The 15,676-nt window shown below is 43.0% G+C and overlaps 1 protein-coding gene across 6 annotated transcripts in view; it reads right to left on the bottom strand.

The window, feature by feature from the left end:
* Positions 1 to 15,676, bottom strand: part of MTMR3 (myotubularin related protein 3) — a 2,389,252-nt gene that overhangs the window by 2,081,516 nt on the left and 292,060 nt on the right. For all 6 annotated transcript variants that reach the window (XM_069619294.1, XM_069619290.1, XM_069619289.1 and 3 more), the window contains exon 2: positions 6,709 to 6,777. The gene's annotated coding sequence lies outside the window, so the exon portion shown is untranslated. The remainder of the gene's footprint in view (positions 1 to 6,708; positions 6,778 to 15,676) is intronic.

The following is a 15,676-nucleotide window of genomic DNA, read 5'->3' as shown; positions in this document are numbered from 1 at the left end:
CGTTTAAATCAAGGCCAGACACTATGGCAGCATGCTGATTGCTAAAATGGGTTTCCTGTAGGGATTAGACAAATGTTGTGCTCAAATATTACCGTCCCAAACACAGACCTTCCACCATAGCCTGACACGATTAGGCAAAACAGACCACGTAACAGACCACGTTGTACGCCCAAGTTATGACCAAAATCACCTTAGCGACACTCAACATCAAGGGACTGTGACACCCCATCAAAAGCAGGCGAATGCTAAACTACATGAGACATAAATTGAGATATTATATTCCTACAGGAAACCCATTTTAGCAACGTAGAGTCTGAGAAACAAACGCAGATGGGTGGGCACAGCAGCTCACTCACCACACCAAGGAAAACTGGGAGTATCCATTTTCATTAACAAACGGGTCCCCTTCCAAACTAGGCACACCTGCGGGAACAAGGAGGGAAGGTATGTGCTTGTGGAGGGTCAAATTCACCCACACCCTATCACATCGTTAAACATATAAGCTCCCACGACAGACACCCAGTCCTTTTTCACACATACATTCTCAGCCTGTGCCCAATACATGGAGAATATCACCATAATAGGGGGGAGGGGACCTCAATGTAGCACTTGACCCCAAACTTAGATCGCCAGGGAACACCCTCGGGGAACACCGCTAACCCATGGAAACAGGCAACCCGTCCGACACTAATGACAGATCTGCGCCTAAAGGATATATTGAGAACCACCCACGGACAAAACCAAGACTTTACGTTTTACTCTCACCGACACAACAGCTACTCCTGGCTAGACTACTGGTTAGCACCAGCGAATACACTACACTTAGTCACTGACCGCAAAATCCTGCCGACTACCCTCTCGGATCACGCTCCGGTCACATTACAGATCACACTCCCAAACACTACGCGTAGGCCCCTGGCGTGGAGACCAAATCTACGCATACTACAATACCCCGATCTCATGACGCGGCTGCAAGATGACAGACTGGTTCTTGGAGACTAACCAAGGGCCGGGTTACACCTGATCTACTTGCTGGGATGCCTTTAAAGCCTTTGTAAGAGGGCAATGCATCTCTCGTTGGGCGTACAAACGAAACAGAGACCGGATTGACAGAAGTGCTCAAAACCCTAGAGAGGCATCATAAAGCGACTCGGGACAGGCAACTGCGAACAAAGATCAGGCAAACAACAGCAGATAGGGCCCAGAAATCTTACACTAGCTGGTCGCAATCCTACTACCTGGAGCGTGACAGGCCACTGCTTATGATGGTGTTAGCCTTAAAACAAAGACAAGTCGCACAAATGATCGCCTCCATCATGGATGCCGCAGGCAATTTAGTAGTCGGAGCTGATTGAGTCAACGCACAATTCGTAGAATACTATCAAGAACTGTATACTGCATCCGATGCTAGCACAACCCAGGACATGGGAGACATATCTGGACTCCATCGTTATTCCCAAGATACCGGCTGACCAGTGCAACATCCTGGATGCGCACATCACAGCCTCCGAAATAGCAAGCGCAATACCCGTGCTCTCTCCCGGTAAAGCATCAGGCCCAGACGGGATTCCCATAGATTTGTATAAACGCTTGAGTGACGAGCTTGCACCCCACTTAGAAGAGGTGTTCAAAGAGTTGGTAGCCCGGGTTTGCCTAACACAATCAATGCTCGCTCCAAATATCGTCTTTCACAAGGGCGGAAGAGACCCGGAATTAGGAGGCTCCTACAGGCCGATTTCATTGATAAATGCAGATGCCAAAATACTGGTGAAGTGAAGGTGCATTGAAAAAGATACCTTCCATTTGTAATACATAAAGACCAAACGGGCTTCATCCGTAACTTACACTAAAGTGACAATATCCGCAGGCTACTACATGTATTTACCGGGGACAGAGATCCAGAAGATAGGGTACTAGCAGTCGATGCAGAGAAGGCGTTCGACAAGGTAAAATGGCAGTTTATTTTTAGGGTACTACTGCGGTTTGGCTTCCCCCCACGTCTAATACAACTGATCAAACTACTTTACACAGGCCCAACAGCCTCAGTGGTCACCAACAGCTTAGCCTCCCCAGAGTTCAACCTGCAATCTGGCATGCGGCAAGGGTGCCCTCTATCCCCCCCCTCCTTTACACTCTGTCCATTGAGCCGATAGCGATTAAATTGCGCACAGACCCAGGTTAGACGGGCTTGCATCAAGGGGAGGAAGAGCATCGCGTCCCTCTACGCAGATGATCGGCTGCTCTACATAGGCAAAGGCCCCCTATCCCTCCCATATATTTGGACATGACTGCTGAAAATTGGACCGATGACATGCTACAAAATAAAATTAGAGCAAGTCAGAGGTCATGCCCCTAAAACAAGATATTCTTTGGGATCCCAAAGTGGTAGCCCCGTTTATACTTCAAACGCAACATATTAAATATCTAGGGATCAATATCAGCGTCTCGCTAGTGGACCTCCAAGACTTAAACTACCCACAGGCCTTAAAAAACATTAGTCTTGACCTAGGAAGATGGGACGCACTGGCCCTCTCCCTGACAGGGAGGATATATGTGCTGAAGATGAATTCATTCCCTGAACTAACATATATAGCTATGATGCTGCCAACCAGCCCATCACCCAAAATGTTCAAAGAACTAGACAAAATATATTGTCAAATTCATATGGAGAGGGAAGAAAGCTTGAATACGCGTGGCAGTAGGACAAGACTAACGGACTAGCAGCCCCTTCATCGAAAGCCTATCATCAGGCAGCTCAAATATGCTGCATTAAGCGTTGACTGAACACGAGCGATGATACTAGCTGCATGGCCTTGGAATTGGCGTTGATGGCCCCGCTAACCCCAATGGAGATTATGGGCACACAGCTGCGTAAACTCCTGGGGAACTTAAAATACACCTGATCGTAGAACCAACTATCACCCAATGGTATAGACTACTGAACGGACAGGGGGAACCAATTCAAGACGCGCCAGCGTGGTCTAGCATACGGGCGGTGCCATCATATGGGCTAATACAGAAAATACACCACAAACAGGATAAGGAATAGGAGAGTGTACAGATAATGGTCATTAGAGGGGAAGTGTCCTTTTGCAATTCCAAACACACGCTGCACCCTAGGACTGGACTAGGGAGAACAGCTCCAATATAATACCATACAGGCCACAATCCATTCACACACAGTCGGAATCTCACCTTGTCGCCCCGTCATCATGCGCAAAAGAGATGGACCAGCAAATCAATATCTTTCCGCATCTTTGCACGTTCTACTCAATGGCAATCCCTGATAACCTGGGCAGAACCCGCACACTCAGGATGGCGTGGACTGAGGATCTCGGGGCCCAAATAGACATATCAGACATCCTTAAATACTTTGCCACCATACCGACGCTCTCCCTAAATATCAAGAATAGATAAATCCTACAACTACTGTAATTCACCCCGGCCAAGCTATTTAGGATGGGGATAACCCCCACAGCGGACTGCTGGAGAGGCTGTAACACTCAGGGCACCATGGGACACATGATGTGGGCTTGCCCAGCCCTTACCCCATATTGGTGCAGAGTATACCAGCACATTTCAAACAGAGGGGGCAGGCATTGTGTTAACCCCAATGTGATGATGCTTGGGGCAGAAGTGACGGATTGGCACACAGACGCACTAGTATGCAGACTCAGCCTCATTCTTTTCACTGCACGCAAACTTCTGGTAATTCACTGGAAGGCCAACTCACCACCCTCAGGGGCCACACAACTTTCCAAGACATGCCTACTAGAGCGAGCTGCATTCAAAAGGCAGTCGGAGCTTAGCCTGACTGGAGGGGACTGTCTTTTGGGAGCGACTATACCCATACATCTAAAACTAAAACTAAAACGAACATTTACCGGAGAGTCCACAGAGCCACGGGCGGGATAAGCAGTAGCAACCACTAAATTGGGCTCACCATCATGCCTTTTCTCCTTTTCCTCACTTCGCATTCTCTTTATCTTTCTTTTCTACGCTGAACCTACTCTCAGAGCACGACCTGGGTTGGGGGGGGCCGCCAAGGCCGGAAAGTTGGGACAGGGGGGTTGAAGTTGGACCCAATGACTTATGATTGTAACTGTACTGGCTTCAACTATTGACGCAACGAAGATCGCAATACGCGTGCGCTGAAGTCTTGTATGTCTGTACAAACTTAAACAGAAAAAAATAATAATAAATCAGACTTTCTGGAATAGCACTTTCCCTAATCTCAAAACCAGGCAAGGTTTGGGAGGAAAGGCTTTAAAGCATAGATGACTGCTTGAAGCGCCAGGCAATGGATCGACAAGAGCACATGATCTGGGGACCATCACCCATGGATCTTGATCCCGTTTAGAGCAGTGACAAATCTATTATAATCATCACAGAGAAAGACGGATCCTCAAAAGGCACCGCCACAAAGAGTTGCTGGTTTGATCCATTAGCAAAAGGTCCTCTGCAAGCTTTGTGGGATCGAAAAGACTATGTCCAGGAACAGCAAGCAAAGTGTAAAATCATGATGTCAACTATTTCCCTGCAGCAATCTAGGCTGGAAATTCCAATTTTTGCGTTTGCTCCTGCTGAAGTGCAGAAGATCAATGTTCCCCTCATGTTCCTCAGACCAGTTTTCTTTGTGGAGAGTATAGTCTACAGGAGACCCAAACAGCCACAGTCTCAGATTATTCAAAGCTTGCAGAGGCTGATCTGTTGCCAGTTGGATGTCGGAATGCCAGTCGCAGCAGGTATTTTAGCCTTGAGGATACTTACATTCTGCCTCTGTTGCACTTCACTCCCAACCGTGGGAACAGTACTGACAGGCCCCAGCCTTAGAGGGTTCCACAGACATTGCAGCTGCCATGTTAACAGATCTTGTGAATTTGGGCTGGTGAGCACAGTACAAAAACATGTTAAACCACTCTGTCTTTACATTTCTTATCCCCCTCAATCACCAGGAGACCTGAAATGCATGCCACTGGTGTTCTTTTCGCTTTTACACCATTTTTTCTGGGCGTGCCTCTTTGTAAAACACATTTGAATTGATATGGGCTCCCTGCAAGTAGTTATTCCCGCTGCTGAATTGTCTTTAAATAAAGAGCACACAAAGACCTACGTAAAGGCAAAAGGCACCTAATTACAGCACATAAGACAGATATTAGACCTTAACGAAAGTCTTTGTGATAGGATTCTATATCATTTGAATCCGCTCTGGGATGAGATTGCTACAGACATACGATTCCATAGAGTGGCCCTTTCCCTTTGGGGTAGGGTCAAAGTTATCACAATGACAACCGACCCAAAAATGAATTATGTTTTCAGCATGCTCCTTCTGTTAATAAAGAATCACCATGAATAATAAACTTTCAGTTTGAAGCTTTAGTTTGCTGTGAGGTTACACCTAGGCTTAATATCACTAAACTGCATGCTAGATTTGACTTGAGTGTTTACTTCTGGCTGCGCTCTATATCACCTTCTCAAAAATGATCTATAAATTCCAGTGGCTTCTCTTGGAAGGGTATCTTTAATGCAGTACACTTTACGTATTTGTACTGCATGGAAGACATTCTGACGGACCTAAAGACCCTATTCTGAAATCAATGCAACATACCTACTTAGGAAAGGGCCCACAAACTATGGAGAATACACACTACTATTCATTCTGAGGTATGTGTATAGAAATTGATGGCTGGTCTAACTGGAACTCAAAAGGATAGAAGTTGCATGGCGATGCGTGGGGCACAGAATGCCACAATGAGACGAATGTTAAACCTTAAAGATAAACTACTACAATGATGATAACGCCCATTCCACACGTAGCGACACAACATTTAATAGGTAGCATAATGCTAAGCGACATGGATGAATACCTGACTCATTCAAGATTGGGATCCAAGTTCTTCGTCTGACTAATGTGTGTGTTGGGCAAATAACAGAAAATTCAGCAAAACTTTCTTTGTGACCGCACATAATGCAAAGCTGCTTGTTCCACCTGAATTAGACCAAAGGAATGTCAGAGCCCTTATTGAATCTTGCCCTTGTAATTAGGCATCTTGAAGGGAGATGTCATGTAATGCACAGTAGGCCAACTTTAGCATAATAGTGTTGGGAGATATGTAGTGTAATCTATTGCATTAATTACAATTCTTATTCCAGCGAAGAATCAGTGTTATCGGAAGAAGGTTTGTAAATTGGAAACATGTTTCTTGAAAGACTATGTGAACTACCCATTTAGCTGAAGACGGAGGACCTTACATTAATATGAAGCTAGTTTATCTCTCAAGAATGTGAGAAATTTCTCATGTAACATTTTGTATGCGTCAATGTTTGACTGTCCAAGTCTAAAAATAAATGTCCTGAAAATGACAGTTACTAGATGTGCCCAGGAATTTCCCCTGACTGACATTTTTTTCAAAATAGAGGTCCGGGTTACCAACTTTGCACTCGCTACTTGCCATTGGCGAGCTGATGATTGACTCTTGGCAAGTCAGAAATGGTGTGCTATCTGTATGTATATAATTTAGGTGGCAATTTACTCTTTTTTGCTGGCTAGTAGCTTGCAATGTGAATTTTTTACCCTTGGAGATCTGTTCAATAAAAACTAAATGGAATATCAAAATAATGGCTTGCATGAAGGCATACATTGGCATTAAGTAAATAAATTTGCTAACCAATCAAATACTAGCTACATAATGCACACTTGTAAATTACCTGAATAATGAGAAAATCCAAAGAGGTTTTCATGAAAGCGCTATGCCAAGTCCTGGGCAGGGAAAACTCCTAAAATAAAGAAAAGGAAACTAAAGTTACAGAAACAAAAACATGTAATTGTCAAGATGTTACCCCTAATCCCAAATGGCACATTCCATAGTGGTGAGAGAAATCACCTACAGCAGGAGCAGACGGCACAAAAGGTGGCCATAATTTGATAAGAACTGTGAATGCTTTCATAGTTCAACATTAAATGAAACATAATGAAGCACGTTTGTTGATCCTTATTCAGTATTTATGATTTAACTTCTGTCCTATTTAACTCACAGACGTGGCAGTTGGATTGAGCATGATGAGGTTGTCATGTAAATTATCTGTTTTTAACACGCATGTGAAAAAGTATGCATGTGAAAAAGTCATAATACAGCCCAGCCACGTAATCGTGCTATTTATAAAATCTATGCATTCCTTTCTTGAACCTAACCCGTATAAACCTATCCTTTGAGGCCTGCTCTATGTATGTAACTTAAAACGCGTGTTCTATGGGTTCACACTGCCATCACATAATCAAGGGGTATGGGAATAATGTGAAGAACAAGGTCACAGCTCCATCTGTAATGAAGAGTGCCATTGAACTGGCACCATTTCCTACACTAGTCCTTTTGGAAGTTAAGTCTACTGGGTCAGGTCTGAAGTGCGAATAGCACTTTTTATAGTATTTTGGCCAACACAAAGTATGGATGGAGGACCCCAGATGAGGTGGTAAATTAACAGAGGGTGTGATACAGGAAAGACTAATGTAAATAGAAGGAGAAAATGAGTTCATGTTAATTACATGCACAGTGATTGTGCCACAATGAGAACATTTTCAAAAGGTAGTTTTTCCCATTGTGCCAAGGGGAGTGAGATCCCTGGCCCTGCAAGTCTCTTTTACAACCCATCATCGCCATTGTTCTTACTGGACCCTGCATTGTGTCTGTGTTACACTCTCTTTCCATGTTGTGCCACAAGGACTACTGAATCCTGGTAAGGGTGAAGGAGTTTGGTTGCCTGTTATCCACCTACGTTTGCTGGCTAAGGGTTCTTTGATGCACGACATATGCATTATGGTTTGGGAGATCATGCTCCCTGGAATAGACTGGATAAACTAGATATAAATTGAGAAATAATACGTCACAATGGATGCTCTTTCTAATAATCCTTTTAGGTTGAGTTGAAACAGATTGATGTAAATCAATATGAGAGTGCATCATGACGCCTAAGCGAAGTAAGATATCTCCTGGCACAAATCAGATCGCATCAACACCAGATTAGTACCAGGATTTTACAAAAGAATTCCTTGTAGGTTGAATTCATGTTCATCAGCCTTCCTTGGATACATTTAACGAAAAGAGTACTATGTCATTTAACTTTGCAAACACTGTGGAAGCTACAGTTACCATTGGAGAAAGGCGGGCTAGGAGTACCAAATTTCAGGGCCCATCATCTAGCCTTTAATTGTGCTTTCACAGTTGATTTCATGGTGACAAATCCTAGTGTGTGGGCTACAGCCAAGGCAAGGGCTAATGGTCCTTTGTCGCCTAGGGCATTGTTATCCACAGAATCTAGAGGTTTGTAAGATACATTGACTACCTCATTGAGAAATTCCTGGAAGAATGTGAATGTCTTGTTGGGTGTGAATGCATGCAGAGATCCAAATGTGTCAATATGGCGGAATCCCTCTATTAAACTGAATGGCAAAATGTTATTCTGGCCCGAATGGTTTTTAGGTGGTGTCAGCTGGATTGGTGACCTCTTCACTGAGGGTGAATGGAAAAGCGCTAGAGAGACTTACAAAGAGAATATCGTATTGAGGGTTTCAAGTTTTCAGACTACAGGAAATTGAAGATAGCTGTTGATGTGATTGATTTTCAAAATAGTCTGAATCTGGACTTTCTTACGAGGAAATCTATGGTGAATGAGGGGTGGCTTAGCGAGCCGATTATATAGGCAGATTCTGCATGAATATAATGGCAATGATTTGCTGAGAATTTAATGGAGTCGAAGAATTGGCACTGACATCACTGTGGAAATTTGGACAAGGATGTTTGAGAATGTCAAGCTGTGTTCCTTGGGATTGACTGAACGGACAAGACAAATTAAGATCTTGAACAGGGTCTATCGGACCCCGGAAAAATTATGGAGAAGAGGTTTAAAGGATGGTCCGGAATGTTGGGCATGTGTTCAGGAGAGTGGTACGTTGGAAGGTTTGAGGGATTTGGAGAGATATTGGGGAAATTTGTGAAGAGATCCTGGATGAAACAATTGGTTTGAAATTGGAGACACTAATTTTGGGGAATGATTCCATCTTGGATGATCTCACTCAATGCCAAAAAAAGTAGTTATTTAGAGGGGCTGCAGTGGGTAAGAAAATGATCCTTAGGAATTGGAAATCTGCTGCCACATTAGAGAACGAAATGTGGTTGAAATGCGAGATTTGGCAGCTATGGAGGAACGTTTATATAGGAAACAGGGCAAGAATGGATTGTTTGCAAAGATATGGGGACATTTTTGGAATTGTATAGAAGTCGATTTTGTAGGTAACGACTATGTGTACTGCGGGTTAGGGTGGGTTTTGTTTCTAAGCTACTGTTATTTTTTGATGTTTATATGACTGTATATAACTTTTGTAAATATGCTGTTACCTTTTACATTGATGTTTTTCTACATTGAAAATAAAGTTTTTTTTTTTTTTTGTTGCAAACACCTGTGGTGTAGAAGATTTAATATCGAAGGTGATGGGGCGGGGTGGTGACTACACTTTTGTGAAGCTATTACAGCGCAGGCTGGACGTGCCTGGATAGCCCAGTAGCAAGCACACCGTGATTGTTTAAACATGCATGCTCACATGAGGGTCTACATTGTATAATCCCCTAAATGTGTGCAAATATATCACTGTGTGAATATGATTTTACATTACATTGAGTTGCATGAAAGTCTGAGACATAGTATTGTTTTCTGTTCCTACAGCGATTATGCCCTGAAGAAGACGGATTTCCAGAAAAATCATCAAAACTAGTTACAGAGCATTAGACGTGGCCAACAAAGCAATAGGTCTCAGTCATAACTAGTAGCCAACAACAACAGGCAGCAATGAATCACGAATATTAGGTATCGCTACTCATTGTCTGAAATCCCAAAATAGGGAATGGTAATAAGAGCTGAAGTTCAAATGATATAATAGTGAACGATTGGTTAATTCACTTACATTCAAATATCACTGAGTTGTTTGGTTTATGTTTTATTGAAGTTATATTATGTCACAGAGTTGTTTAGGTTTGTTATGCATCAGTGCTATTTGTATTGTTTGGCAGTCAATATTGTATGTTGATAGTGAGACTTGAAAATATTATTTATACATGTTTTTACACCCAAGTGGTTGTTGCAATATTAATTGCACCTGTTTTTATCTGATATTTGCACTTGTCATCTGTGCAGCATAAAATACGAATGAAAGCAGATCCCACTATTGTCTCGGACACTATACACAGATTTATTCTGAACCCTAAATAATAACAGCTGTGAAGATGTATGCCATGTGACAAACCTAATTTTCCATGGAATAGAAAAACATGCCCCCAACGTTCCTTCCCTTGGAGTCATGGGTCAGGGTCAAGTCTCGCCATGCCCTGCCCTGCCCTGCCCTGCCATGCCCTGCCTAGGGGCTGGCTGTGCTCAGTTAGGCTACATAGGTCTTCGGCTAATTAGATAAAGATAATATACGCCAGACATTTGTTAAAATCCGGGGCACCTGCCATAATCTCGCTGTGCATCCCAAGCATTGTGTTCAGTATCTCAACTAAGAGTCACACTCTCCTGGATAGCTAACGGGGAGCTGTTGCAAACTGCCATGCCTAGAGATCTTGAGTTAAAAGAAATTTCTTATGAAAGTGAAAGCCTGACAGACGGGACTGTCGTTCATTTTACACAATAATACACGAGTTAAATACTTTTTCCATAAAAGTTCAGTCATGTTTCACTGCAAAAATGCAGGATTTAAATCTTCTTCAGAATGTCGCTATGACTAGCAGAGACCATGCACCTTACAAGTAACCCCATAGGAGTGTCCTTATGTACGATTGCTTTCCTGTTAAGTTTGTGATTTATAAATGCCACATAAAAATACAAACCTCCAGCGGGACTAAAGAAGCTAGACTAACGAATCATGTGCTCAGAATGCCTTTAAAAAATACAGGAAAGCTATACGGAAGTACACATGATTTGTACAGGCATACAACAACATGTAGGGGAAACGAGCTAAAAGTGGAGTAATCGAAAAGTGACCAGGGTGAGCATTTACACTTTTTTTTAATTAATGGGCGTGTAAAATATCCGAGTATCCAAGGCTGACGTGAAACAAATGTCCACAATGGTACAGCGTAAATCAGTAGCAACCTTTTCCAAGTGTGAAGTGATAGATGATCTTCCAATGGCAGGTAGGTATTCAATACATATTTATGTCAGAAAACATTTTAAACTACGGTTTTATGGAAACGAAGTTAGAAAATGAACAATAAACCAGCCTAGTACTCGGCAACACATGGTTAAAGATTGCTTTTTCTTGGCAATGTTCACAGCACATGCGACATACTTTACGTGACTAGAAACAGCTAGTTTAGAGCTTAATTTAAAAAAAGGTTAGTCTGGTCTTCAAGTTAGCAACCCTGTCTCACGTCAAAATGCCTTAAATCTCAGGTCTTTAAAATGCATGCAAAATAAAAAGTGCATTCATGTAAAAATCTCACTTTGCCTGCAATCACCTATCTGTTCAGAGAAATGCAATTTTTCCCTGCATGCCTTGCGCAAAGTGGAATCTGCCTAATCGCAAAATAATTAGTTTGTATCTAGTTCATCTGTTTCTTATCGATAATACATCATTTTTGGCCCTTTGTCTATTTCTTGTGAGATATATAGCCTAACAGAGGCCTTGCGTAATGCAATTAATTCCTGTTCCTCCCTTACTGCTAAATAGCAATCTCCCCGACAAATCCTTCTCACCAGGAGGAATAGAACGTGGCTTAAAAAAATAGCACGTATTTTGGCCACTTAATAGTCCACGAACCTGTAGTGAAGACTTGAACCGAGGTATCATGTAATTCCATTTGGCAGGCTCACACAAGCTTGGACACTTAAATAATTTGATTCGTATACAATAAAAGATGAACAGTAAAACACCCATTGAGAAGGGAGCGCCGGATTAATTTGCCACCAAGAAAATGGCCAGTGCCAGGCCTTCTAGATGTCTTCTCTCTAGGGACAAGATGCAATTGTGCTTCTCAACAGCGCAGAGGATGGCGAGGGAACAGAGGGAGTTGGGTTACCAACATGGGGGTCCCCTGACCCCTTTTAAATGGCCCTTGCAGAATTTATAGACCATGAACACCCAAGTCTGTGGCAGAAGCATGGCTTTACTCAAAGAAACTTGAAGCATATCAGATTTGGAAATATATAAAACAATGACGCGAGGATTACTAACTGTAGTTGAATAATAATAATGGCATAATGGCTCCTCCTTAACACCTACAGCAACATCCCATCCACTAACTCCTAACCGGAGAAAGTGCGATCTGCCTCCTCACCAGACAAATTCAGTTTCCTACCCTCTCGCTACCAATTGCCCACCCACCCTCACCCTCTGCCATTGTTAACTCCCTGCTCCATTATATTGGTCCCTTGCAATGTGCTTCCCCCAGCATGCATTTCCTCCATGACTTGTAAAGCTCTCTGTTGCTTCCAGAAGCTAAGTCCCCACTCAATAAATAACATAATAATAATACACAACAGGAAAATCGAAAACCACAATCAGCCAGCACTGGGCAGTCAGTCACCTCTAAATACTGATACAAATCCCTCCCAGTGAGGAAGTCTCCCAGCATTCTATTATATACAATGATATAATCACTAGCACTCCACCCTGGAATAGGGCAAGCAATGCTTGTGCGCTGGTCACATTCTGCAAGCAAAGACACACCAGTGCACCTTTTTGTTATAGAATTTTTCTTTACAGCGGACATATGGCTTCTCGAAAAATAAATGGCATTTTTCTCCAAGTGGTTTTATCTTTTTCCTATTTTCCAGCCAAAAATGTTTACTATCCATGGCTGCTCTTTTCAAAATTGATTTAAACATTTTTCTTGCTGCTGTTATCCTCCATTTTGTGAGCTGCTTTCAAGCCCTTTAAGAAGCAACATCAGGAGGCGGCCAAAAGGTAGTTTGCAGGTGGGATTAATTTAGAAAAATTACACTTAGTATTGGGAGCTTCGACAGCTTCGATTACAATACCATGCTAATCCTGCGAGAGACAACCAGATGCACAGCGCAACAGCATAAAAACGTTCCCTTGCAGAAGCACATTTCCAACCTTATCTGGCTACATATTAACACGTGAAAACGTCCACATTTACAGAAGCATAGCTCTTTAGAGCCAGCATACGATTGTCAGTTTTACATTTTAAAAACTACACATTTCGTATCAATGTAATCGCAGGACATGAACAAATTCGAAAATAAAGAAAATTATGCAGGCAATCAAAATAATAGAATACTCAATGGGATACTGCTCTGCCATAGAGGGCTACTGCAAGAACCTGCATGTAACAGATTCGTGTCACTAAGGTCCCAATAGTCGTTCACAAGTGAATTCAATTTGCATCGTGCCCCACATAATTAGGTATTACTAATATTGTCGGTGGCAGGGCTGTGAATATTTCTTTGCTGTTGGCTGACAGATGTTAAAGACCCTGCTTCTTAAACATGGCTAGCAGCAGTCCATCCTCTGCCCTACCAAAAAAATAATAAATTACCAAATAACGGTAGATACTATATCAATTGGATCCCCGCAAACAAGACATGCCCTTTATAACAATCTTGGGTTTTACACATTGCAACAGTTGCCCACTCCAAACAGAGAAAGCTTAACATTTTCTAAAGCAACAAGCTCAAAATGCCAGCTTCTGTCGCACAATATGGCCAATTGCATCTCCCGCCTCTCAACTAAGACACAAACGGATTACCATTTCTACCCACCGACAGCTCAGCGAACGTAAGCAGATCATACTGCAAACTACAAAGACATAGTGGTGCGATCCTGTCCATCAGAAAAGTCTAACAGCCGACTATTTCGAGAACTCACCATTCCTTAAAAAGTCATGCGGCGGTTCTGGCTGGGCATGCCACGCTAAACAGTGTACACCAAACAGTCTCTGTTTGCAAAGACATCCTCATCAGGTACAGATAGATCTGCATACATGAGCTGAACTGGCTCACTGTGTAAACTCGTGATCTTGTTTTTTTTGCACACCTGACAGCCACTTACTAAGAGCTAACTCAAGAAATAACTGTACATCCCCCACAATACAAACTGTATTTGTTTTTGCAAAAAGATTGACTCCTACATCTTAATGTTTGAGGGAAGTATGCCTTGTGTTATTTTCCCCTTCCTTTTTTTTATTAGCAATTTCTGCATTTATACAACACTTTACAGAAGCATTCCCCTAAAACTACTCTCTCATCCCACTAAACAGTCCCTCTAGAGGAGGAGGAATAACAATTGCCTTCAAATCTCACTTCTACACCTCAATCATCAACAACCAGCCATCCATTCCTTCCTGCGAATCACTCCTCGTAAAAAAACTCTTCCTCCCCCCCCTTTGTTCTCCCACAGCTTCCTAATAATCTACAGACCCCCTTGCTACAATAGACAATTCTCAAACAACCTCTGCAACTCTATTGCCACCCTCCAACTAAACCATCCCAACCTCACCCTCCTAGGAGATTTCGGCATATGGCTTGACATTCCCACCAACCCTATGACACACTCTCTGGTTGACAGCCTTGACGCAATTAACCTCCAACCCCACATAAACAGCCTGACTCGCTATAAAGGATACACACTTGATGCCATCTTCAGCTCCTGCAACCTCCCCACCCCGATCATTTGGTCCGATCATTTCATTGTTTCTTTCGCCATTCGCTCACCCAACCGTCTCCCCTTACCCGAACCTCAGAATCTACGCAAATGCTGGAAAAAAAAACAAATAATCTTTCCTGACCTAGGCGACACACTCCTTCAGTCTCCACCCCCTACCTCCGTACTCAATGAACAACTAACCCCGACGCCTTTGACTCATGGCTCAACACCGCACTAATGCGGCTCACACCCTCTTGCAAACCATCAGCCCGCCGTGGCCTTTTCCCTAGATGGTTCACACCTGAACTGAAGACCACTAAACAACTACATTAATACCTAGAATGCAAATGGCGGAAAGACAAAACCCCCCCTCAGCAGATCGACCTTGGCCCGGCACCTTCGCCAGTACAAGGCTGAAATCCGGAAAGCAAAAAAAGCCCATTACAACTCCCGAATCCTAAACTGTAAAAACCCCAGCAAAGAACTTCACAAAATCACCACAGAATTCACCAAACCATCATGCATCACCACCCTCTCGACCCCCTCACAATCACTGTGCGACTCACTCTCTCTCCACTTTCAAACCACAGCTCTCAAAAGAACAAATACTCTAACCAACAAACTAGCTCTCATACACCCACCAGGCAATCCACCCCCCATACCAGCCAAACCACCACCTGCGACCACTTCCCAACCAAACTTCGACTCCTTCAGTCCAATATCAACTAACCAATTTCTCGAATTTCTCTCTGCCCGCAACCCATCTGGCTCTCCTCTGGACGCTTGCCCAGCCACACTCTCAAAGAAATTTTCGCATATACCTGCGCAGGAGAACATGCAAGAACCATCATAAACGACTCCCTTTACTCTGGAATTTTTCCAGACGCATTCAAAATGGTTCATGTCAAACCTCTTATAAATAAAAAAGCCTCCCTCAACCCTCTGGAGCCCAAAACTACCACTTCATCTCAAACACCAGATTCCTAGCCAAACTCCTTGACCGAACCGCCAACTCCCAAC

Source organism: Ambystoma mexicanum, chromosome 10 (assembly GCF_040938575.1).
Source record: "Ambystoma mexicanum isolate Mex_15411 chromosome 10, UKY_AmexF1_1, whole genome shotgun sequence".
In the NCBI taxonomy this organism is placed as follows: Eukaryota; Metazoa; Chordata; class Amphibia; order Caudata; family Ambystomatidae; genus Ambystoma; species Ambystoma mexicanum.
This window is presented reverse-complemented; position numbering and strand designations above follow the sequence as displayed.